Source organism: Balaenoptera physalus, assembly GCF_965194825.1.
Source record: "Balaenoptera physalus genome assembly, chromosome: 11".
Taxonomy (NCBI): domain Eukaryota; kingdom Metazoa; phylum Chordata; class Mammalia; order Artiodactyla; family Balaenopteridae; genus Balaenoptera; species Balaenoptera physalus.
This window is the reverse complement of record NC_138896.1, coordinates 92,802,559-92,829,217: the sequence shown is the minus strand read 5'-3', so window position 1 is coordinate 92,829,217 and position 26,659 is coordinate 92,802,559. Positions and strand designations below refer to the sequence as shown.

At 46.1% G+C, this 26,659-nt stretch overlaps 1 long non-coding RNA gene across 1 annotated transcript in view; it reads left to right on the top strand.

The window, feature by feature from the left end:
• Positions 1-26,659, top strand: part of LOC309637591 — a 49,997-nt gene that overhangs the window by 2,025 nt on the left and 21,313 nt on the right. The window lies entirely within an intron of this gene.

Genomic DNA, 26,659 nt, shown 5'->3' with positions numbered 1-26,659 from the left:
GCTTTAACAAAAGGGAAGATTTCTTAAAAGACTGTGGGAATGTCTCAGAGAAGCTATGGGCAAAAACAGATCTGGGCTTGAACACTGGAGTATGAGTTCTCCACCCCCATGTTGGGTTTTCTCTGCGCTCTCTACACCCCAATCCACATGGAGCCAACAGCTCCTTTGTTATATGAACTTGACTTCCACAATCCAGCGTCTCAAGAGCAATGCATCTCTCAGTTCCAGCATGCCTCAGCTAAGGACTTAGGGGTTGGCTTGAGCCAGGAATCCATTCCTGGACCCATCAGCTATGGCCAGAGTGGGGTGGGGTCACGCTTGACATCCTGGTTGCTTCTGAGTAAGGATGGGGGTCTGGGCAGGAGGAATAATTCTCCAAAAGGGAAGTGAGGGTGTAGGGCAGAGTAAGCAAAGTGTCCAAGTTGCCAGAAAACCAGAAACTAAAGAATGTAGCTGGAAGCAAGCTCAGAATTTAACTCTGAGTTTCCTGGTAGCCAAAGCTCAAAAAGAAACATGAGTGGGTTTCAGAGTTCTCATCTGCCAATAAAACAAGGCAGAGCAGATCAATAAACGAGAAAAGCGTTTTCTTCCACTAAAGCTAAGGGGACATTCCTGAGAGGTTCTCTGTGGAAGGGGAACTGAGAAATACGATGGAAGATTCTCAGCAACTTTTTAATTTAAATTTCTCAGATGATTTAGTTTTTCTGAATGTGTGGAGATTCCCTTCTGGTGAGTTCTGAAAGTAGAGGGAGGGGACATCACAGAATCTCAGCAGTGGGCTGGGCAGGATATACTTATGGGAGCCAGAGTAATGTGTCTCTTTCTGATGACCTCATTGGTTCGTAGAGACTTCAGCACAAGGCTTGAAAACTCAAATGCCTCGTACTAGGGAGATGCATGTGACATGGGCTGGGTGCCTACACCATGGTCGACGCAGCTGGTAATCCAGCTCGGTCAGCAAAGAGACCATAGGAAATCACTGCTCTTCAGCTCCCGCCAAGTGTGGCCTCTTGGGCCTAATGATTTTCCAAGAGGAACTGGAAATTCTGGACTCTAAACCTTGAGTGTTGACAACTAATTGAAATCTGTTTGAAAACTTTCCAAGAGCCAAGCAAAATGGGGGTGAGGGGTGAAGGCGGCTGCAGCCAAGGGGGGTGCAACCTCTGTGTCCCCATGACCAGTTAGCCGGCCTCACGGGAGCTTCCTGGAACACGAAGGGCTCAGCTGGGATTTTGTCCAGATCTGGGCACAACAAGACCCCCGGGTGTGGAGACTCTGGGTCCTAAGGAGAGATGCTACCCTCCCCCATCCTCCCGTTTCAGGCTATGTGCTTGGCCCCAGGTATCCGGTGATGAGTGAAACAGACCCACCCCTGCTCTCAGGGGGGTTAAAGTCCAGTCAGGGAGCCAGACTTTGGACAACTAACTGCACCATGAGGTCATTGAGCAGAGTTGTAAGAAGTGCCAGAGGGAGGCCGACCGAAGGCTGCCTTAGGTGTTCATGGGGGTGTGACCTAGTCCGGGGGGTTAGGAAAGCTCCCTTGAGGACAGACTTCAGCTGAAGACTTGAGCATAGGAGTAGGAAAGGGGAGGAGTAAGGAGGTTTGTGCTTCCAGACCAAGGAAGCAGCCGTGGCGGCCCAGGGTGGGGAAGCTGTCTCAGGAGGGCAGCATTACAGGTGGGCTGGGCCGGGGGAGGAGCTGGTGTTGTCCGCCATGTTGAAAACTTAGAACTTGTGATAAAAAGGATCCAAAACTTAGAAAGAGGGCAAAAAGGAAGACCATAGATTCTTTGATGTCAGACCAGAGCATTATTTACTCAGCCCACCCAAGGATGACTTAATTCTCTATGGGCTTGTACCTTTGTTTGATTCTACTCTTTACCGTTTGGGCCTGATCTCTCTGAAGTTACATGTATATCTGTAGAGAGCTGCCCTTCTGCAGAGAAGTCAGTGCTTTCTGTCTGGTAGAGAAGACCACCCCAAAGGTTCTCGCTTTATTACCCTGAAGGACTTTAGTCAGTTTTGTTTCTAACTTAAAAAAATGAACAAGTAGGGAATTCCCTGGTGGTCTAGTGGTTAGAACTCCACACTTTCACTGCTGTGGGCCCGGGTTCGATCCCTGGTCAGGGAACTAAGATCCCGCAAGTCACGCAGTGTGGCCAAAAAAAAAAAAAAGGAACAAGTAAATAAAAATTGACTTCCATACATCTTTCCTGAGGGACTGTTTAAACCCCTGTCATCAAATGCTTTTTGAACCAGCTCTACCATATCACTGGTTCTCTCATTAATGAGTTAAATAAACATCTGACACATTTTTATCCTATATCAATAAGAGTTGGGTTTTCAGAAAACAGTATCTCAAAGAGATATCTGTACCACCATGTTCACTGAAGCATTATTCACAGCAGCCAAGACATGGAAACAACCTAAGTGTCTAATGACAGATGAACGGATAAGGAAAATGTGGTGTACATATAAATGCAATATTGTTCAGTCATAAAGGAGAAGGAAATACTGCCATTTGTGAGAGCATGGATGAACCTTTAGGGCATTATGCTAAGTAAAATGAGTCAGACAGACAAAGACAAACACCATGTGATCTCATTTATACGTGGAACCTAAAAAACCGGAACTCAAAAATATACAGCAAATAGATTGGTGGTTGCCACAGATGGTGTAGAGAGTGGGCGAAATGGATATAGGGGGTCAAAAGGTACAAGCTTCCAGTTATAAAATAAGTTCTGGGGATGTAATGTACAGCATGGTGACTACAGTTGACAGTACTGTTGTATATTTGAAGGTTGCTGAGAGTATGTCTTAAAGAGTCTCATCATAAGAAAAAAAAAGTTGTAGCTATGTGAGGTGACAGATGTTAACTAGATTTACTGCGGCGATCATTTCATAATATATACAAATATCAAATCATTATGTTGTACACCTTAAACTCATACAATGTTATATGTCAGTTATATCTCAATGAAACTGGGGAAAAAAGAGTTGGGTTTTTATTTTCTGAACATTATTTTTTGACAGAACTTTCTCCTAAGCATGATGAGAAAGCATGGAGGGTTTTAAGCCAACACGTGCCACGATTGGATTTGCCTGTGGATCAGTGTTAATGTTCTGAGCATAAGAAAACCAGGCTTCTATTTTGATTGTCAGATGGGGGGCTTCCCCTCTGGGGACAAATAACCGATTTGGTTGAGGACCAATCTGCTGTGGTTATCATCAAGTGTAGGTTTATTATAGGGTCTTTCTACAAACATAGGAGACTCTAATCATGGCAGCGTCCATTTTTGTTAAGATTGAAAGCAGTGGCTAATAATTTATTGCAAAGGAATCTAAACTAATGAACTCCACTTACAAGTAAAATGTTTGAGAAAGCTCTCTTTTCTCCCGGATCTCCCCAGGAGGCCCAGCTCCGACAAAGGTGGCACCACTCAGCCATCGGGCAGATTGCTCATCGACTGTGTCAAGTGTGAGAAATCGGGCGATCTCTTTAAAGTACTCTTTAAAAAAAAAAAAAAAAAAAGGGAAGGGAAAATATCAGCATCCATTTCCATAAATTATTGAATGTGAATTTAACATCTTCTCGTTGGAGAAGTGTTGAAATTGCACGTGCTAATCGGCGAGTCAGGGAAGCAGTGTTGGGGCTGCAGAGAGCAGACTAGTCATTGTCGTTCCGTGGTGGGCAGAGTGAGGGGGCCCTGCTCCCCGGGGCAGCCACGCCCATCCACGTGGGTCTCAGCCAAGAAGGGCACCTGGAATTATGCTAGAACCTTCCTCCGTTATCTCCTTTAACCCTCACAGCGCTTTTGGGGACCCTTATCACCTTCCCTCAGGTAGGAAACTGAGGCTCCGAGAGGTTGAGTGACCTGCCAGAAGTCACGTGGCTGATAGGTGGCTGTGATGACTTTTCAGTCTAGGTGTTTCGAATTCATCATGCCGGTGTGCCTTCCTGTGACTTGTAAACATTCCTCACTTTAGTTGTCATTTCCTCAGTGATTATACTCCAGCAGAATCATTCCAACTGATGTGGTAGAAAGAGTGCGATTCCCCCCACCACCACTTGGTAGAATTAATACTCAGCTTTAGGCAACTGATAGTTTATTGAATTGGGAAATAATGATTCCTCCCTCCCTTCCTTCCTGCCTCTGTTCTTTCCTTTTTCTCATCAGTATGCATCCTTCAAGTTTTTGCTGAAACATCACCTAGTCACTAAAACCTCTCGTGGCTATTTTACTTCAAATTGCAATCTGTGTGAGCCCTGAATGCTCTTATCTGTCACCTTATTCTATTTTTTCTTTTTTTTTTCCCCCCATAGCGCTTGTCATCTTCTAACATACCTATATAATATTGTATATAACATATATAATTTCTTTGTATTATCTTTATTATTTATTATTTGTCTTCCCCAAACAGAATTTAAAATCTCAAGAAGGAAAGAATCTTTGGTGTGTTTCATTTGCTTTGAACAAGGTCTGGAATGTAGGAGGTGCTTAATAAATACTTGTTGCATGAATGAATGAATGAATGAATACGTGTTACATGGCCTTTTATAGTTTAATGAAAATCGACAAGGCAAGCAAACCAAGCTTATTGTACACATCCATATTCTCAGTGTTTACAATATTCTCTCCTTTAATTTTCATGACATAACAACTGTTATTATCATCATTTTACAGATGAGGAAACTAAGGCCCAGAAAAGTAGAATAGCTTGCCCAAGGTTACACTTCTAAAGCTACTTTAAAAATGAATTTTGTTGAGGTATAAATTTCATATAATACAGAGCATCCACGTTCAGTGTGCAGTTGAGAAATGGATACACCCCTGTGACTATCACCCAAGCGAGATGCAGAGCCTCCCTATCACCCCCAGCAATTCCCGTGTGCTGCTTTGCAGTCAATATCCTGCAGCCCCTGGTAACCCCTAATTTGTTTTCTGCCCTTATACTTTTGCCTTTTCTAGAACGTGTTATACAGTGGCATCGTATAGCGAATACTCATTTATGCCTGGCTCTTACAGTGGCATCGTATAGCGAATACTCATTTATGCCTGGCTCTTTGGCTCAGCGTAATTATTGGAGATTCATCCGTGTTGCTCTGTGTACAACCGTTCATTCCTTTGTCAGTACTGGGGCTGTTCTATTATATGGGTAGACCATGATTTCTTTATCCGTTTCCCTGTTGGTGGACATTTGGATTGTTTCTGGTTTGTGTCTATTAGAGATAAAGCCACTGTGAACATTCATGTACAAGCTTTGTGTGGACATCTATTATCATCTCTCCTGGGTAGGTGCCTAGGATGTGGACTTGTTGCATTGTATCGTCACTCTGTGTTTCACTTTAGAAGAAATGGCTAAACTCTTTCCCAGAGTGTTTGTAGCGCTTTGCGTTCCCACCAGCAGCATGTGAGAGTTCCAGCGGGCCGACATCCTCACCACCCTTTAGTGTGGTCAGTCTTTTTAACTTTCAGCATTGAATTGGCTGTCCAGCACTGCTTCCTCGTGGCTTACATTTTCGTTTCCCAAACGACTAATAACGTTGATCGTTTTTCATGTGCTTATTGGCCAGTAATGTATCCTCTTTGGTGGAGTATTTCTTCAGATCGTTTGCCCATTTTTAATTGGATTGTTTGTCGTATTGTTACTGAGGTTAAACGACGCTTTATATATACTATTTTTATGCATTTGTACATTTATACATTGTGAACACATTTACACATTTACATTATATAATATGACTTTTCCCCCCAGTATGTGGCCAGCCTTTTCATCTCCTTAATGGTGTCTCAGAACCACTTTTGAAGCAAGGTCTGTCTGCCCTTCATTCCTTTCCACTTTCCCAAGTAAGGTCCATCTCGAGGAATTAGACCCTCAAGGGGTAAGAAAATAATCGTGAAAAATAACTAAAATACCCAGAGGAAAAACACAATCCTGGCCTGTGTTTGTTCAGTGGGTTCAGAAGCAAATTTCCCTAATGTGAGGCTGAGGGAGGTGGAGAGAGAGTTAATCACTAGCCCAGGCTCAGTGTTATTTTAATTAAGCATAATAAGAGTAATGAAGTTATGCACCTCTTAGGATTTATGGCTTAGCTATTGGTATGGCACAGAGAGGATTTCAGGAACAAATATAAGTGATGGAACCCCAGGGACTTTTCCTGTCTTGCTGGGTTGTCCTTCTGTAACCCCACAGGGCGGGAGGTGGTGCTGTGATGCGGTGGAAACAGCAGAACAGGGCAGGGGTGGGGCGGTCGGGAGACCTGGGTGTGTTACTTGGAGCAGGTGCTCTGCTCTCTGGACCACAACCTCCTCACGTGGGGAGGATTTGATGCAGCAGTGTGTTGGTGAATGTTTAATGCTTAATAAATCCTTCTCCAAAAAGAAGTACATGTATGTGTATACATGTATATATATGTATTATGTATATATACACATGTATATATGTATTTGCATATATACCATGTGCTTATTATAAAGTTTACTGATATTAGTGATGTATAAGATATAATTTAAAATAATAAAACATAGAATATTATACATTCCACATAGCCAAATAATTTTCACAAAATGCTTTTGTTCATTTTTGCCCAACTCTCCTATCAGTATCCAACCAGCAGTTACAACTGACAAATGAGTGTGGTTCTGACATGAATACTGGTTGATATTTTTGTTTATATTAAAGAGGAAGATGAAAGTGAAACAACAAAGACATATGTCAGGACGTTACGCATTCATCAATGGCATGAGTGACTTCTTTGCTGAATTGGATAACAGTGTTTGAATACTGGAAGACTATTTCCTTGATTTTTGCTCTATTCACAGTGTAACAGCTGTATATAGGATGCACTTAATTGTTGACATTTTCACCACTATTATCTTAAGTCTAGACAATCAACAAAACAATAGATTGAGCTCTGATGTGTAGTGTTGGCCAATGTCTGTGGTGTAAGGACTCCTACTTTGACCTGCGTTCAGCTACTCATGTGATGTCAGTGAAACTGGGTTTCAGAAGAGCTGTGTGGTTGTATGCCCTTATGTGGTATACCCACTTTACAGATACAGGAGATATAAATAACCTCAGAAGTACACATAATAGTAAAACATAGTAAAATACCTAGGAAGAGGTGGTTTGAGTATTTATGACCTTTATTTTTAATATAATTTATTTAATAGAAATTTATATAATTTAATTTTTAATTATGGCTGTGTTTTAATAACCAGCTTGGAAAATTCCTAAAAATGTTAAGAGTCAGCTCTCGGGAGGGTATGAGCTGGTTGCAGCACAACAGTGGTTTGATGAGACTCAACCCAGTGTCCATAGCCAGGTGAGACTTCCAAGAAGGGCCAGCACTTCAGAACTTCCCGTCCCGTGTCACGCTCCCCTCCCAGCCAGGGCCAGGCCGCTTCCTCTCTGAGAGGAGCAGGTGCAGAGAAGTATATTAATCGGCTTGGGCTGTCATAACAAATGCCACAGATTCGGTGGCTTAAACAACAGACATTTATTTCTCACAGTTCTGGAGGCCAGAAGTGCATGATCAAGGTGCCAGCAGCATTGTTCTGACGAGGCCTCTCTTCCTGGCTTGTAGACGGCCACCTTCTTGCTGTGTCCTCACATGGCCTTTTCTCTGTGCACCACTCCCGTGGCGTCTCTTCCTCCTCTTGTAAGGACACCAGTCCTATTAGATCAGGACCCCATCCTTATGACCTCATTGAACCTGAATCACCTCCATAAGGTCCCTATCTCCCAATGCAGTCACACTGGAGGTTAGGACATCAACAGATGGATTTGCGGGGGGGACACCATTCAGTCCATAACAAGCAGTGTGGTGCTTCTGCTTTGCCACAGGAAAGGAAGAGAAACAGACAGGTGACGGGGCAGTACTTGTTGCCAGAGGCAGGGCTGGGCATCCTTTCCTGCGGTCTCCAGAGTGTGTCAGGGCCAGATGCTGGCCAGGCAGAGAGAGGAGGGTGTGGGGGGAAAGTGTAAAGACAGATTTTGCAGGGCTGATAACCCAAGCCCAAGGCGGGGGGGAATGTGACAGTGCCCTTGGCTGTCACATCACTGGCATGGTTAGGACCCTCACCATTGGAACAGTGTCACCCTGCATGGGCAGTGGAGCACAGGAGTCAAGGCCATGGGCATAGAGCCAGGCTTTCTGGGCTGCAAGTCCCAGCTGACCATTTACTAGCTGAGTGACCTTAAGCAAGTTACTGACCCTCTCTGTGTATCCGTGTTCCCATCTAAAGACTACAAATAATGCTGGTACCTTCCTCAAGGGTTGCTATGAAGATTAAATGAAAAAACACATATTTGTACTTATATTTATAATTAGAATATAAGTGCCTGGCTCATTGTAAGTGATGTGTCAGTGTTATCTTTTGCAGCTGCATTTACAATCTGTTTCCCTTTCTCTAGTGTGTGTCTTTGAGAAGATGGATCCCATGTCTCCTCTGTCTTTGAACCCCCAGCCCCTAGCACCATATCTGGCACTTAATAAATGTCCGATAAGTGTGTTGAATTACAGATAAATGTCGAAGTGCTTTGGAATGATTAAACAGCCAAGGAAACAAAATTCATTCATACATGGAATCATCCAATTATTAAATCATACATTCATTTAACAAATAATTTTTAACAGCTTGATTGAAAAATAATTCACATTACATACAATCCATCCATTTAATGTGTACAATTCAATGGTTTTTAGCGTATTCATAGAGCTGTGAAACCATCACCATAATCAATTTTAGAACATTTCATTACCCTGAAAGGAAACACCATACCCATTACCAGTCATTCTCTGTTTCCCCCTAAACCCCCCATCCCTAGGAAATCACTGGTCTACTTTCTGTCTCTATGGATTTGCCTATCCTGGACATTTCATTTGTGTAGTATCGTATAATATGTTTTCTTGTGACTGGCTTCTTTCACTTAGCTTAATGTTTTCAAGGCTCGTCCATGTCATAGCATGTGTTGGTACAACAAAATTTTTTTTTTTCAATTTTTAAACATCTGCTGAACTCTGTGAGATAAACCAGAGAACGTGCCATAAAAATCATGTAGTCTGGAAAATACATGTTCACATAAAGAGCTGCACATGATTGTTTTAGCAGCTAAGGGCAGCTCTGGGCTAAGCATTTCACAGTCTCTTGTTTATTCCTCTTACCTTCTCAATGAGGTAGGTATTACTGTTTACCCATTTCACAGATAAGAAAACTGAGGCTCAGAAAGGTTAGTAGCTTGCTCAAAGTCCTCACATGGCAAGGAAATAATCAAGCTAGGATCGAGACACTTGTTTCCATGTGCTGGCTATGCCATCTCCCTTCTACAAACAAAACACTCACAAAAATATTCCCCAGATCCATAGGAAACCTGGCCTATCGCAGCTGCACTGTTGCCTGTATTCTCAGATTGATCCACGGGGCCGAGTGTCGGTTTTAATTTATGAAAAATACAAAAAAAGGAAGATGTTGGCTCTGCCTGCCTTTCTAGCCCGCCTGTGGGAACAGGGCCCGGGTGGACAGAATTAGCTTTATTAATGTCTCATTTCCCGGGATCAATATTTGGCAGTGCCTTCCTGTCTTTACACGGCTGGATGGGAATTAAAAACGAACATGTGTGATGCAGTGAATCCAATGGCAGAACCAGGGATGGCTTTGGAGCCGACCTCCTTCTGGAGCCCACTGATATCGTGATCCGGGGCCTGGGAAGTGAGTGTCCGGGTGTGTGTTTTAAAGAGTGATTTTGCTCAGGGAAAAAGCTCCAGCTTTTAACCCTCAGCGTTGTGGACCCTCTAAGGCCAAACCAACAGTGCTTCATTCCAACGTGCAGACATTGGAAAGGAGACTGTCTCAAGGTCAGGCCACCCCCAGGAGAGGACAGCAGCCTGACAAGGTCACGACCAGGAGATATTTACCTTGTGAGTCAGCTATCACAGGTCCCACACGGGCTCAGACACTGCCTGCTGCAACATTCCTGGGAGGCAGACATCAGCCAGGAAAGCAACGGATGAGGGTTGTGTAAAGTGCTGTTATTTCCTGGTTGCCTGCTGCACCCTCTGCCCTTTAAGGCCATCCTCTGACCTTCACAGCTCATCAATCCTTGTGATGCCCACTTTCCAGAGGAGGAAACCGAGGCTTGAGAGGAGAAGTGAGCTGTGCAAGCTCCTGCAGGAGTAAGCAGTGGAGCTGGGATTTTTAACGCAGGTTGATCTGGCTCCCAAGTCAACACCAAGTGATTCACTGGCAACAAGAAATAGAAATGTCCGGCGGATGGGAACCTGGTAGCTCCCTGTAGGGAAGAAATACAGCTGGAGGCTGCAAATGATGAACGCAAGTCTAATCCTGTTTGCAGCATTGTTTTGTTTGGCCTGAAGAGTGTTTCTTTAAGAACGTTTGAATTTATTACCAACTCTTAAAAATAGGGAGTTTTCATATAGAATGCAGATTTCTGGCTCCTCTTGGGAAACCAGAAGATCTGGGAACAGTCAGTTGGAGCCGAGGATGACTGCCCTTTCTAGAAGGAATAGGAACCGTCTGGAGTGCCGTAGCCCCCGCTCAGCCAGGGGCCTGCTCTATGGGAAATTAGATGATCCCACAGCTGCACAGGGAGGCTGGGCCCAGCCAGGGACGTTCTTGAACACCAATGTGGAAGGATACCAGCCTGTCGGAACTTCCTCAGTGTATTGGTTTGCTAGGGCTGCCCTAACAAAGTACCACGCGCTGGATGGCTTAAACAACAGAAATTTATTTCCTCACAGTTCTGGAGGCTAAAAGTCCAAGGTCAAGGTGTCAGCAGGGTTGGTGTGTTCTGAGGCCTCTGCTTGGCTTGCAGATGGCTGTCTTCTCCCTCTGTCTTCACTCTCAGGGCGTCTCTGCCCTAATCTCCTCTTCTTATAAGAACACCAGCCGTACTGGATTACGACCCACCCTGATGACCTCACCTCTTTAAAGGCCCTCTCTCCAAATATAGTCACATTCTGAGGTGTTGGGGGTTAGGACTTCAGTATACGAATTTGAGTTGGGCCGCAATTCAGCCCCTAACGATCAGGTATTGATTGTCTCTCCATAGGGGCAGACCCAGTTTTGTAGAGTCTGAAGCTCATACAATGTTGGAAGCCTTCTTGATAAAAAAAAAAAAAAAAAAAAAAAATATATATATATATATATATATATATATATATATATATATATATACAACCGTGAATGTAGAATTTGGTGCAGGGAGCAGAGCTCTTGGTGCCCTGCCCATGTCCCACAGGCTCTGGCACTGAGTGTCAGGACCCCCAGCTTTCTCCAAGTGCCCTTGGCCACCAAGAGTGCTGGGGAAATAACTCCCACCAGCAGCCCTCAGCCAGTGACTCCCTCACCCCAGGGTGGGACTGCTCTGAGGTATGTGATCTACCCTGGGCATTAACTATGTCTTTATTTTCTGTATTGCTGTTGTTTTGACCTCTGGGGCCTTGCTGACCCTGGGGGAATACTCCCTCCCAGGTTTAGCAGATTCTTAGTGATAGTAAAAAATTCGTGCGGTGTATCTTTCAAATGCAAACCAACCAATCCAAGCACCTTCTTTGTCTATCAGGCTCTCACACTCCAAGTCACCATCCCCTTTCCCTAACCATTCCAGGGCCAGGTACCAGCCAACTAGGAACAGCCCTGTGCCCAGAGCCCACAGAAATTAGTCAAGTTAGCCAATGGTAAGCATACTTACCCTGCCTCACCTGTTCCTTCCTGCAGAAACCACAGTAAAGGCTCTTCATGGTGCCCCGTCCCTCTGCCTCCTGACCAACGCTTGTGCTTCTCCCTGTGGCTCCCCATGTGCTGTGCCCCCTCCTCTTGGGAACTATGAGTAACAAGCTATCTTTTCAATGGCGGTCGCCTCCTGATCTGTTGGCCTTGCCTTAGCTAAATAATAAGAAATCTCCTATTTTAAAACATTCTGTTCCCCAAAGGCCTCCATGGGATTAAGCTCCAGATACCCACAGTGGGAGCTGGCTTGATAATGCAGCCTTTGTCGGCTGAGTGCCCTTCCAGGTCTCATTTCCCCACAGGCCTGCCAATACACCTCCCAAATAAACCAACCGTATTCCCATCCTTGTCCCAGGGGCTGCGTCCAGGGGAACCAAATTAAGTCAGCACAGAAGTGAATATTTATTGTAAATACAGAGAGGAAAAAAAAGTGGAGACAGTGGCCTTAACTGATGGCCCCTGAAGGATCGTACACCGACAAATTTTACAAAAACGTGTGACCACATGAACACACTGTTAGGGCTCTTGGAAGGGGCCCAGGCAGGTGAGGGCCCCAATGCTCAGACTTCATTAGTTCATGTACATCACCCTCTGACTAAGATGTAGGTTCCCTGAGTGCGGAGACAGTGCCCAGCGCAGTGGCTGGCACATAGCAGGTGCTCTATACATGATAGTTTAATGAATGCGTAGCCTAACAGAGCGGACTTGGTGTACCCACCTCTCTCCTGGGTGGTGCTTGTTGGGCATCCTTTAAGTCCCCTTTTTGACAGTGTCTACTGGTAGTAGCCCAGCCTCCTATAGAGGGACAATTATTTTCTTTAAATATGCTAATGTCTTCATTCTTAGAAACCTGGGAGCCAGACTATCTCTTTAAAACCACCTTGCAGTTTGCTGATTGGATCCACTGTGGGCTGACTATATGGTTTAACTCCAAAATGGCAATTCTGTCTTCGTTGTTCTTTGGTGGAACAGGATGAGTAGGTGGGACGCCTGGGCCCCCTCACAAGGAGCAGTGTATTATATTGACTAACGTATGATGTGGAGCTGCACAGACCAGTTGGAGGCTCCTCAGCTCCCTAGCAGAGTGATTTTGGGGCAAGTTACTTAGACTCCCTGAGCCTCAGTTTTCTTATCTATAGAATGGAGCAATGATGATACCAGCTTCCAGATGAGCAGGAAGATTCCTTGAGATAATGCATGCAAACCCTTTGCACCATGTCGGATCCATTGTCAGAGCTCAGTCAGGGTAGGCTGTTTATGGGAAATGTAATACTAAACCCAAAGACTGTTGACCCCTTGAGGCTATTTCAGTGCTATCCACAGGCCCCGGGCCAGTGTGGAGTTGTTCTCCAAGTGACATTTTACCAGTCTCCAGGAGCTTGTGAAGCAATCAGCGGATGCTGTAATGTGAAAAAGGCATCATAAATGATGTGCTTTGTTTCCTGTGCGGGTGGATTCCTGGTGACTCTATCAGAGGTCAGGCCTCTCCTGACTGAACAATGGGGCTTCCTGAGGGAAACAGCCCTCTCCTGTGGTCAGTCCAGCAAGAGTGAATCACCATTTGCCTTTGACAGCTTCTGGTAACACAGAGAGGAGAAACTGAGTGAATGATCTGTAGGAGCGGAGAGGCAGAGAAAGAAAGATCAAGGGACAAGAGAGAGTGCAACACTTAACACGAGCTTAACACAATGGGGGTGTGGTCTGTAGGAAACAAGATTTACAGATATGAGAAATGTGTGTGAAGTGCAGAAAGAAAAAAGAAGGAAAAAGTGAACTGGGAGAGTATAAGGAAGAAGAAAGGAGCAAAAGAAATCAGAAGTACAGGAAAATGGTGCATGAATCCACAAGGTTCCACCCTAAGGCCAGCCAAAGCCTGGAAATTGAGTAAATAACAGAATCTATAAGTACACACGCCACTATTTGCCATTCCTATGTCAGTGGCAGACATCACTAATCAATCATAGCACTCTTTCAACTGAGCTTAAATATAGCCTCAGAACCCTTCTCAATCAGAGATCCAGGTTATAATCCACTAGAGTAGGTATTTGCATTGAAACCCTCTTCATGTCTGGGTTATAAGCTCTTGCCACGCATTATGGAGAAGGCTTGGACCAGAAAAGCAGACCAAGGCACAGAGGACCCAAGAGCAGTAAGGAGGGGGCATTAGGACTGGCACATTCCTGGCCAAGGGGCAGAAAGAATGGGCCCTTCATAGTCTCAGAGGCTGAAGCCCTGTCTCCCGGCCTGTTGCACTTATCAGACAGTCCTATTTCTCTGATAGTAAGGTTGAGAGATAAATCTGCCAGACTGAAATGAGATTGTGTTCTAGACATCTCCAACAGTGCTGGAAAACAGTGGGAACTCAATAAAAAAAATTGTTGAAAGAATTGAACAAGGAATGCTCAGGGGTGGTAAATATAGGGAAAAGAAATATTCATTCGCCACTGGGGGGAGAGATGCACCCTTCCTGGAGGGTGCTATGGTCCTATATATAACCTTAAAAATGTGCAGAACTTTTGACCTGGGAATTTTATTTCTAGGAATTTTTCCTATGGGAATAGACTTTGGAAGTGCACAGTAGTTTATTTCCGAGACTTCATTTCAGTGTTGTTTTTAATATTGTAAAAATATTGGAAGCAACCTAAATGTCCAACAGTAGGGGATCCGTTCAATGAATAGTGATATATTCAGGAGATGGAAGGCTACACAGCTGTTTATTATGTTGCTGTCTAGGAATATTTAATGACATGTGGCTATATTTATGATATGTGATTGGTGAAGAGAGCACGTTATAAAAAAGCAAGTACCAACCTGGCTCCTTAGCACAATAGGAAAGGCATCAGTCTCATAAAAAGACAAGTACCTTGGGCTTCCCTGGTGGCGCAGTGGTTGAGAATCCGCCTGCCGATGCAGGGGACATGGCTTCGAGCCCTGGTCCGGGAAGATCCCACATGCCACGGAGCAACTGGGCCCGTGAGCCACAACTACTGAGCCTGCGCGTCTGGAGCCTGTGCTCCGCAACAAGAGGGGCCGCGATAATGAGAGGCCCGCGCACCGCGATGAAGAGTGGCCCCCACTTGCCGCAACTAGAGAAAGCCCTCGCACAGAAACGAAGACCCAACATAGCCAAAAATAAATAAATAAATAAATAAAAATTAAAAAAAAAAAAGTGTCTCATTAAAAAAAAAAGAAAAAAAAGACAAGTATCTTGAAAAAAAAATTAAATATATGTATGCACACTGAAAGGAACTGGAAGGACATAGGCCAAAATGTTAAAAAAAAAATGTCTATCTGCAGGTGGTTGGATAATAGGTGGTGATTATTTTTTCTTTCCACTTTTCTATATTCAAAACATTTTCCACAGTAAACAAATTACTTTTATAATAATTCACATGTTTAGAAGTGACTGACAAGAGGCATGTATACTTGGTCATTTTACACTGAGACACACATATCCACGTGGCGTATGTGACTCTTTAGATATTTGAACTCTCTGGACTACCTGATAATAATGACATGGAAATAGCTGATATGTAATAAACATGAACACTTAGTATGCAAGTGCCAGGGACTGTGTTAAGTTCTTCTCATATTTGTCTCCTTTAAGCTCACAGCAAGGCTGGGAGGCAGGTTCTGTCGGTCTCTCCATTTCAGACGTGAGGAAACTGAGGCTTGGGCATGAGGTGCCGAGGCCCCCTGGGTGCTGAGGGGTAGGGGAAGAATTTGAAGGCAGGAAGGCTGTCTCTAGAACCCACACTTTCAGCCTCCTTGCTCCATTGCCTTCAACCACAGAAAATCTGAGCCAGAAATTTTTGAAATTCTACCATTGAACCAACGGGTATTAAGATATCACAGTAGCAGTAATTCTGAGAGCCCCAGATTAAGGTAGGTTCACATTTTTGTGTCGGTGTGTGAGTTCTTGTCAGGAAAAAAAAAAAAAATGAGGGAATTAACGTGTCTCGAAAAGATTCCTTTTTATAATTAAGCCTTCCTTGCCTGCTTTCTGTTACCCGCACTGTCACATCACAGCGATAAACAGTGCGGGAAAGGCAGCAGCTCCTGTGTTATTATGTCAGGGCGTGAAGATGAGAAATCTAGGGCAGAAAGCTCTTTGGCTTTGTTGGTCATTTTCTGGATGCTCTATGTACATCCTCAAAGCTGCCCCTGCACTGGACATCCACGAGGACAGATATATTTTTTATACCTGAATGGCACGTGTAGTTTCAATATCTGTCTCCACAGAGCATTTTTGGGGGAAATCAGGCCTGAAAGGGAGCGAGATGGAGGAAAATCTTCTCTGCCATCAGAGCTGATCCCTGTAATCGCTCTTCTACCTTTGGACAAATCAGAGCTTCTGCTCAGGGAAGGAGACTCTTGGGAGAGGCTGTTCCGGAAACTGGGGATTCTTTAAGCAAGGGTGAAGGGTCAAAAGATACCCTTAACTCTTACATGTAGGGCGGTGTTTGGGACCTGGCAAAAGTATGGCTGCAGACTCGCCAGGGCAAAGGGCTCACGGACCCAGAAGGAAGGAAGTGTGAAGGATGGAAAGAACAGAGGCTTCATATCCTGACTCGCTGGCCATGTGACCCTGGACAAGGGGCTTCCCTTCTCCGAATTGTAGTTTCTTCATCTAGAAAATGAGAAAAATGTTGGGCTCCTAGGTTTCCTCCCTTCCCCTCCCCTCCCTCTCCTCCCTCCTTCTCCTCCTCCTCTTCCTCTTCCTTTTTCTCCTCCTCCTTCTTCTCCTTCTTCTTCCCCCCACCTTTTCCATTCTTTTATGACTAAGTGAAACAAGATATATAAATGCATCAAATGCCTGGCACAGAGGAGAAAGTCAGCAATAGCCAGCGAGGCAGTGTAAGTTCATGGTTATGGCCGAGGGCTCTGGAATCCAGCAAAGACAAAATGTGGTGACTCAAGACGGCTGCAGACTCTGACACTCCTCCCACTGAGAGGTCGAGTCTGTGTCCCCTCCCCTGGGTCTGGCTGGAGTCTGACGGCGCTGAAGCGATGCTCTCCCAGGCCTCAGGCAGCTTCCGCTGGCTCCCTCAGAACTCTCTGAGAGCCCTGAGCTGCCATGTCCAAGTGCAGTTACTGTGAGACAGCTGTGCTGGAGACATCATACCTGTTCCCTCCAGGTGACAGTCCCAGCTGAGTTACCCAGCCTCCCGGCCAAGGCACCAATCACGTGAGAGAAGCTGTCTCGTACCCTCCCGATGAGCCCCTCCACCAGCTGAATACGACCAGGTGACCCCAGTCAACGCCACATGGAGTGGATCCCTGCCCTAATGGCTGTCTTTTTAAGTCATCAAATATCGGGGTGATTTGCTACCCGTGGTACATAACTGGAGCGCCAGGGTCCGAGGCCCGCCTTGGCCACTTGCTAACCAGCTGTTTGATCTTTAGCTATTACCTCTGCAAGCTTCCATCTCCTACCTTTAAATGGGGATGGGACCAGTCCCTGCCTGGCAGGATCTTAGTGAAGATTACGTGAAGTGACTCCGTCAAAGCGCTCGGGGCAGTGCCTAGTACATAGTAAGCCCTCCAAAATGCTATTACTGTTATTATTCCCTTCTCAGACTTTGCCGGCAGGATGACGAAGAAGGCGCAAAAGGAGGAAAGCTCTCAGACCCTGTGTGTTTGAGGGCAAGAGGCCCTGGGCAGCCGTCTGCTTTTCCCAATGAATAGAATTGTCTTAATCATACTTAATCCTGTTCTCAGGAGGGCATTTAAAATTGGAACAGTCATTTATTTGATTTCCTCTGAAAGAGTTGCCCTAATGAAGCCGTGTAGTTTGCAAGGGAATTAAGAGCCGCTTCTCCATCCCGAGGTCACTCTCCTCTGCTGTGCGATGTGTTAGTGCACACGCACGGGGCTGTTGGCACAGCTGTCTTCTTGTTTTTCTCCCTCTTTTTGCTCCAGTGACTTTTCTTTGAGGGGAACAGTCTCTACTGACTTCTAGTCCCAGGTGGACCCCGGGGATGTTTGCCTTGGTCTGCAGCCCAGGACCACGCCACCCACGGCTGTGCCTGCTTCCCAGAGCCACGGTTCCCGAGTCAGCTCACGGCTTGCCTTGGCTTCCTTTTGCTACTGATTCCCAGTCTTAGAGACCAAAGGTGTAACCGCAACCTGGTTTGCCTGATGTGTGAAACCGTGTGGTTTCAGAGGAGAAGTCGGGAGCTGTATTATGCAGGAGTCCGGGACTGAGGTAGCGGCAACAAGCAAAATGCTGTAGAAAAAACGCTGTGAGCATCGGGGCCATTCATTTGTCCATTCAACCAGTATCCCGTGAGCACGCCAAGTGCTGCCAGACACCAGGCTAGACACTGTCCTAGAAATGTGTGTCCTAGGTCTGATGCTCGACCCCTCTACCCAAAGTTTATCTGGCCCCAGCAGAATGGATCCCAGCAGAATGGCTAGAACAAAAGTGAGAGGCAATCCCAAATCTTAATGAGTCAATAAAGCAACTGGAACTCTCCTGTGCCACTGGTGGGAGTGTAGCTGAGTCCAAACACTTAGGAAAACAGACTCTACTAAAGCCGAACCTTTCACTCTGAAGTACATGCTGACAGAAGCAAACCTATGTGCAGCAGAAGACACCTTCAAGAACGGGCATGGCCACACCATTTGTAAGACCCACCAACTGGCAACACCCCGGAAGTTGGTCAATTACTGAATGGAATCCCACACCATTCCAGGACGTCACTGCCAGGACGTCGCAGGAAATTGTGGACAAGAGTGACTACTGCACGATTCCATTTCTGTGCATTTTAGAACAGGCAAAATTAGTTTATGGTGTAAGTCAGGGCAGCGGTTGCCCTTGGGGGTTAGTAGGTGGGAGGAACAGAAGGGGCTCCTGGGCGGCTGGCAATGATGTTCTGCTTTTTGACTGAGATGCTGGTAACACATGGAAATGTTCACTTCATGAAATCCATCCCCCTGGTTACTTATAATGTGTATATTTTTCTGATGTGTATTTTAATAAAAGGTTAGAAACACGTTAGCCAACTTTGATCAAATGGTTTTGCCTCTGCAGGCTTGGTTTCCTTACCTATAAAAAAATGGATAATACAGCCTTCTTCTTCAGGGCTATTGTTATACTGAGATTCAGTGGATGTGAGCATTACAGTGAAAACCTTAAACACGTTAGGTGCTTCATAAATGATGATTCTTGTTATTTTTTTTTTACAAATTTCTTTTTCTTAGATTTCTCTGAATGCCTAATTAAAAAAAAAAATCTGGGGAAAATGTCCCCAGATTCTTCAGGTGAGAAAGAAATTAAAAAATCAGCCCTACAAAAGGCTTTTCTGTGGGTTGAAGTTGTTTTGTTATAGGTGTCAAGTCACCGCAGAAGATGAGAGAGAGCTCCGTTTTGAAAATGTTCCTTTTCGTTCTATGATCCTCAAAACCCCTTTTCTAATTGCGCTCTGAGTGTGAAACTTTGGAGAGAGGATGTCGAAGCACCTGGAAGAAATCTCCCCCCCCACCCAGACCTTTTTCCACACATTTTGGAGAACATGACTCAGAGCAGATTTTTCAATTCCTCCGGAGCTGAAAACATGTTGTGATAAACTTGATACCTCTGGGCCTGCATTTTCCCTCCGGGTCCCGGGACTGTGTGTCGGGAAAGGGTTTAGTAGCGTAGGCTGTACTCTACTGTGGACTGAATGCGATCAGACCCTGGAGAAACGCCCTGGGCTTTGCTGCTGGGAGCAAGTCCACAGTTTTTACACTCTGGATATTACATTTCATCAACTTACAAAGTGTAATCCTGGAATTAGCCATTGGCAGCTGGAAACAGCCCCAGCTGGTCACAGCTGGGAGAGGAGAAGGGGCTCGGAGGGAGGCCTAGGCTCCGGGCGGCTGGGAGACCCAGAGAACCACCCGTGGACTAGGTCCCTAGTCCTCGCTGTGAAGGGGTGGCGCTGGTTCCAGCCGCTTCCCTCGCCCACTAGAGACAGGCCAGGTTGGGGGCCGGGGTCCAGGATAGAGATGCCTGAGGGTTCCACTGATACACGTCGGCAGACATGACTCGAAGGTCCGGGCACGTCTAATGTGATTTAGTCACAGTGAGGGAGGGTGACTGCTTCTCTGCCCTCGGGGGACACTGGCCATCTCGCTGTTCCTTACAGGGACTTGACTCCGGAGTCCTCACCTCTACAGCCTCGAGAAACTGCTATGCCGGCTCCAGGCCCGCCCTCCCAACACAAAAGGAAGACACATTAACCCAGCACATACCTAATTGTGTTTGTGAGGGTTGAAGAGAAACCAGGATTCTTATGTTTCTTGGTTGATACGGTGTTTCTGGAGGGCAATTTGATGGTATCAATTAAGTCTTTAAAAAGTGTAGCCCTTCTGACCTTAGGAACTTATCCTAAGGAGTTTTGACTAAAGTGCAAAGCTATTTAGTGATATTTCAGTACACTAAGTATTTGGTAGGTGCCTGGTAAGTGACCGAGACTTAACCGGTTCCAGGTGCCCTGCTAAGACCTCACACGCGTGATCTCATAGACTGCTCAGGGCGAGCCCCAGAGATGCCACCATCCCCATCCTCATTTCATAGCCAGGAAACCGAGGCCTATGGAGGTTCACTGGCTGCCCAAAGTCACAGAGCCGACCGGCATTGGAGCCGGGTTTGACTCGAGAGTGTCAGCTTATAACCATTTCCTGTTAGAGCTTTCAGCATCCCAGGTGAGGCCGACATTGGGCCAAACCTAGACATGTTCACTGTTACTGAAGGAAAAGTGCAGGGCGCCATGGGAACCTGCGACTCGGACATCCCTGCGTGGTTGATCATCAGCCTGGCCACAAAGGAAATAACCTAAATGTCTGACAATTAGGGTTTGGCTAAATTATGTTATGTCCATACCTAGGAATACTGGGCAGCATTGAAATGAATGTTACAGGACTATGTTACAGGACTATGTTTACTGACATAGCAAGATGTTCCCATCACATTATTAAAGGGAAAAGAATGGTTATGGTAAAGGAAAAAAAATTTCTTTCCCTGTGTGTGTGTGCGTGTGTGTAGGCATAGAAACAACACATTAATACTAGTTGGTTTCTCTGGGTTTGGGGATTACTTATAGATAGATGTTTTTTCTTTCCGTCTCTCTGACCTTTCTGATTTTGGGGGGTAATTAGCATGTGTTACACGTCTAATTGGAATAACAAGCTATTTCCATTTGAGGGCAAAATAGCTGCTGCCTCTTCAGATGCACAGATGGCTTGGTGGTCCCAAAGCACCTTACTCCTTATTTTTTTTACAAAAGGGAAAGGAGTCGCCTGCAGGTGGTGAAGGCTGCTCTGTGCACCTGTAGAGCTGAGGTCCCTGAATTGGGGCCCGGGGATCTTCTGAAGCCGAATCGCCCAGGGCTGCTTGTTAAATGACAACTTCCTAGATTGTAACCTGATATTAATAATAACTCACATTTATTGAACATGTCTTATGTGCTGGCCACTGTTCTAAGTGCCTGTTTCGCTTACTAACTCCTTTTAGCCTCACAAACCCTAGGACATGTACATGATCACACCCACTTCCCTGATGAGAAAGCGGAGCCACAGAGCAGGTAACTGGATGCTCCAAGTTACAGAGCTGCTGGGTGGTGGAGGGGACGCCAGGCCCCTGGTCTTGGCTCTGAACCCAAACTTGCAGTCACTACCCTCGGAGTGTGGAGCTCAGGAATCCGGATTTTTAACAAGCTCCCAGGGGATCCATGAGCACATCAAGAGAAGTACTGCTGCTCTAAAGAATCTTTTATCTCAGAGCCACTTGCATTGTTTTGGATTAAGAAACAGCTGATCCATTGACTCCACATCAGCCGTGAAAGGACTTCGTCTCCTTGAAGTCATTAGAATGAAAATGTCGATCAGAGATTCTTAGCTGTAGGCGAGTCATCAAATGGGAAAAGTAGACGAGCTTTGACAACCCACTAGCCTAATTGTAGGCCCCACTTCCTTCCTGCTTTCCCTTCTTTCAAACACATTCTTATTCAGAGCCCTTATTCTAAAACGTTTAGGACTCGAGCTGCTCTCTCGGAAGTTGGGATATGGGGGTGCTGTATATGCAGGGTGAAGAGAGGCCCCCCCCCCAACAAGGCCCCCTTCCTCTGGGAACTCTGAAACAACCTCGGAAACACCGTTTGGAAAGCCAGGGATGGTTGAGGAGCGGAGGCCAAGGTTGCCCACAGGCGCCCAGGCTGTTTCCTGCCTCCTACCTTTAAAGACTAACCTGGGGCTGTTTCCGAGGTTGTCCTGATGCGTTAAGATGCCCACGGGCTCCAGTGGTGATTGCAAAGCTGGGCAGAGTTGCCGTGTTCAAGTATCAACCCCAAGCTGAGTGGCACAATTGCAGGGGCCTCATCCCCATCACATGAATGGAGTTGGGCTTCGGGGGTGAGTCATATACGTTACAAAGGGGATGGTAAAGTGCCTGGGACCTGCCCCAGCTCTTCCATCTGGCAATCAGGGTGAGGGGCCTGGTGGCCAAGTTGGACCCCAAAGGAGCCAATTAGACAGCCTCAAGCAGTGGACACGATGGCCCTTAAACGCAAGTCTTCCCATCCCAAGGTGGTGAACCATAAAATGACCCTTCCAACTGGCCACTTTGGTCCAGTGCCTGCTATGGAAGCTGCAGTGTGTGAACAGAAGATTGGCCACTGGTGGTGTGGTCAGCAGAGCAGGAGAGCTAGGAAGCTTGTTCCCTCTGCGCGGGGGCTGGGGAAGCAACATATTCACCATGAAAATCAGCTCTGGTGCCCCCCGAGCCCTCTGAGTGAGGGCTCACAGCCGTGCGGTGTGAGACCACAGAGCTAGGGAGAGGAGATAGCACCAAGGCATTTGAACCTAGAGTTTTTCTCTCTCTGAGTCAGTGACTGATGCCAGAGAACAAATATCCCTGGGCCAGATTAGCAGAGAACAATGAGTGGTTTTTCTCTCTGGGGAGGCATACGTTCCACTTTTCCTGGATCTGCAGTAACAACCTGTGCTTGGCTGGGAGTTCTTTATATCCCTCTGTTACCTCAAGACCTGACTTGACGGCTCCGATTTATACAGGGAACGAAGGAATGAAAAAGAAAACACTCTTGACCGTGAAAGACACCATAGTCTTTCTCCAGAATGAAAGGCTTTTCCAGGAGTGCAGGAAAAACACCTGGTCATTCTTGGCTGCTTTTGAACAAATTGGAGTATTGGGAGAATGGATGAAGGAGTGAGGGAGGGGCGTGTCAGAGAGGGATGGAATCCCTGGGCTACCCAAGTGAGAGCCTGCAGTGACTGTGAAGTACAGGGGTCATGCTGGAGTCGAACACTGGAAAACACAGCCGTCTCCCCTCCCATCTCAGCCTGGACCACACCTCCCTCCCCAAGGAGCCTTCTCAGACCACAGACCAGCCTGGCTCCTCTGTCTTTGTTGGCTGCCAGTTCTCTGCATTTGACATTTGTTGCCCAGATTACACCTGTAATTCTTTGCTCAGCACCTGCCTCTCCCATTTGACTGTGAATTCCATAAGGGCAGAGGCTGGGACTGCCTTGTTCGCCACTTGTGTCACTTGGGAATCTTTTGGTTGCAAGGAACAGAAATCCCAACCCAAGCTGGATTAGGCAAAAAGGGACTTTTTTCTGCCCAGGTTTGGAATTGGCTTTGGACAATCCTGGATTCAGGGATTCTGAATAAGTCGTCCAGATTTGATCTCTCTACCATTCTTGGTTCCACTTCATTTTCCTCCTTGCATTGGCTTTATTTTCAGGCTCCTCATGATGCCAAGTGTCTGCCACAACTCTTGCCTAAGATGAGTTCAGGAAGGAGTAAGTGTCTCTTCCTGGTGACTAAAGCAGAATTCTCAGAATTAACTGTGATTGGTTTAGCTTAAGTAATGTGCCCATCCCTGAACCAATCACTGTAGCCCAGAAAGCATGGTGCTCTCTGATTGGCCAGTGTAGCACATACAGGTCATTCTCCACCCAAAAGCCATTTCCTCTTTTTCCTTGTCGACAAGAACCCATTAGGTATCAAGCAGGTGGGCAAGATGCTCAGGGAAGGTGACCCCTCCTCAATCCAGGAAACCATTCATGGTAATTCTGTCACCTTTTGGTGATGATTGGTTTAAAAGTGTGCACTGGCCCACTTCTGGCCAGTAGGACGTGATGCAAAGTGTGCTGGAGGCTTCTGGGAGTAATTTTGCTTCCTGACAAGTCAGATCTATAGTGGGGACTAGCTCCCTTCTTGCCTTTGGATATTGTTGTGAGAGGATGGGATGTTTGGAGCTGCTGCAGCCCTCTTGCAACCATGAGGTGAGATATTGCTGATATACTGGGGATGGCAGAATGGAAGAATGTCTGCCCCTGACCTCTGTGCTCTTTCACTTCTACAAAGTGACTTTTGGAGCCACTTTGCATGTGCAGGGCACAAGAGTACCTGGGATTTATGCTCCTACTGGGCAGCCCTTACCAATGACTGGTGCAGAAATGTGAAAGCTCAACTCCTTTGCTTTGGATTGGGACAAATGGTGAGGTGTACTTTCCATGCCAGAGCTCCCTGCAGGATCTGGCTGAGGCTTGGGCTTGCTTGAAATCAACCTTTGCTCCCAGTCTTCTCCTTTCCTCCTTTCCTCCACCTCCCCCCATTCCCAACCAGAGGCCCCTGGGAGCACTTCCTTAATCAATCGCTTGCACACAAATTGTTAGCTCCTTCTGGGGGACCTGTCGTTTCACCAGGGCTTGCACATCACAGCTGCTCTGTAAATATTTGTTGCCTGAGTGAATGAGTACATGAATGGATGAACAAGCTGGGGAAATCACAGGCAGGTGGAATCTGAACAGGTTATTATACTAATTACGGGCTGTCTACTGTTTTCCCTCTGCCTCTGTGAAACAGGTTGGCCCCTTGGGGAATTTCCCCAAAGCTTTTGAAGGGGACAGGGTGTGTTCTCGCCAGGCTCCTGTGCTTCCTAATTGGGCAGGCCATTAGAAGGTGAGGTCATCTCTCCAGGGAAGGAGGCGGGGCCTTAACACTCAGGAGAGGGGCCCTGGGGTGGCTACAAAACCAGCCTGAACATCTGCAGCGCCTTTCGTTACTGGAGCAGCGGCTGGAGGGGATGACCATTCTGGAATGAATCAACTAAACCTTTGACCCGAACTCCAGTTTAATTCACTCTTCCCCCTCCATTAGCTAGTGTAAGGGATGGAGGAGGGAGAGGGGGAGGGAAACATATTTTATCTTTATGGCACTTTTATTCCAAATGACCTGCTGGGTCAAACCCACTCTCCTTTCATGAATTATGCATTAGAGGAATCCTTTTGTTTTTCTAATGGCTTTAGTTGAGTTCATCTCCTAGAAAGATTTTTAAAAATAATCAGGAATTTCAAATCAAAAGCTCACCTCTTGCTGTATCAGTTGAGGTGGTTTTGACTGGATTATCCCATAAGTGAGTCTCCGTTGGTAGAATTTTCAGACTTCCTAGGGTCTTAGAAATCAACCAGCCCCATCCCCTTATTTTGTACACGGGAAGACTAAGAACCCAGAGCTGGGAAATGATGTGCCCAAGCTCACCCAGCCCATGAATATCCACAGCTATTATAAGATGGAGACAGCAGTATATTTCATGCTCTTTCTTTCAAGTCCAGTGTTCTTTTCTGCAAGTAAGCCTGGAGAGGTAATATGGTTGCCATGGCTGCAGAACAAATTGCTTCAAAATCTAGTGGCATAAAACAACCACTTATGCTCACGGAGTCTGTGGATTGGGAATTTGATGGAGAACTATGAAGATGGCTTCTTTCTGTTCCTGGGTGTCTAGGGACTCAGCTGGAAGAGCCAAAGGCTTGGGGCTGGGTTCATTTGAAACCTTGTTCATTTACATGAGTAGAGGTTGATGCTGTCTGTCGTCTGGGACACTAGCTGGAGTTGTTGGCTGGAATATCCTCATATGGCCTCTCCTGTGGTCTGGGCTTCCTCACAAACATGGTGGACTGAGTTCCAAAGAGGAGAGTTGAGAGAGGGAGATGGAGCGAGAGAAGGAGGGGTGGGGGGAGAGATTGCTGGAAACCATGTTACCTTTCTGGAACTGAAAGTCACACAGTGTCACTTCTACAACAATCTGTTGGTCAGAGCAGTTACAAAGTCCACTTGGTTTCCAGGGGAGGGAACACAGAACCCGCGTCTCGATGGCGAGTGTCGCACTTGTGAGAGGGCATATCGAATGGGATATGTGTTGGTGCAGCCATCTTTGGAAAATACACTCTACTGCAAGAGGGTTGGGGCTAGTACGCATTAAATGTTGCTGAATTATTTATTTAGTATCTATCTTGTCCGCTAGATGATCATTTCCTAAAGGGTAAGGTATGTATCTGGCTTGTTTGCTGGTATATCTGTGTCCAGCACAGCTGCAGCCGACTCCGGGTAAGAACTAAATACATTTTTGTTTGGAAAATGAGTGTCCGAAAGAAAGTCTTTTTTGGCTAAAAATGTACTCCTAGATTTCCCTTCTCCTCTTATGACCTTTCCTTTTTATCAAGAACTTAAACACTACCACCATCTTCCCTGGAGAGTTGATTGATTGATTGATTGATTGATCCGTTCGTTCAGTCACACTTGGGGGCACGTGGAAGAGGTAGTTAGCTTAGTCTTGGGTGGTCAGAGAAGTTGTCCTGGTGGGAGTGATAGATACAAGAGGAGACCTGGCGGATGAACAAGAGGAAGCAGGGTGAAGAGGCAGAAGGAAGGGCACGCTAGGCAGAGGAAACAGCCTATGCAAAGATGGAGGCGAGCAGTTCAGGGTGGCGGGCACGTCGATTTTGAGAAGACAGTGACCGAAGGTAAGGGAGGCTGGAGGAGCAAGCAGGGCCTGGCCTGTAACGGGGCGTTCCATGCCACCTCAAGGAATTTGACTTATTCCTAAGAGCAGTGAGAA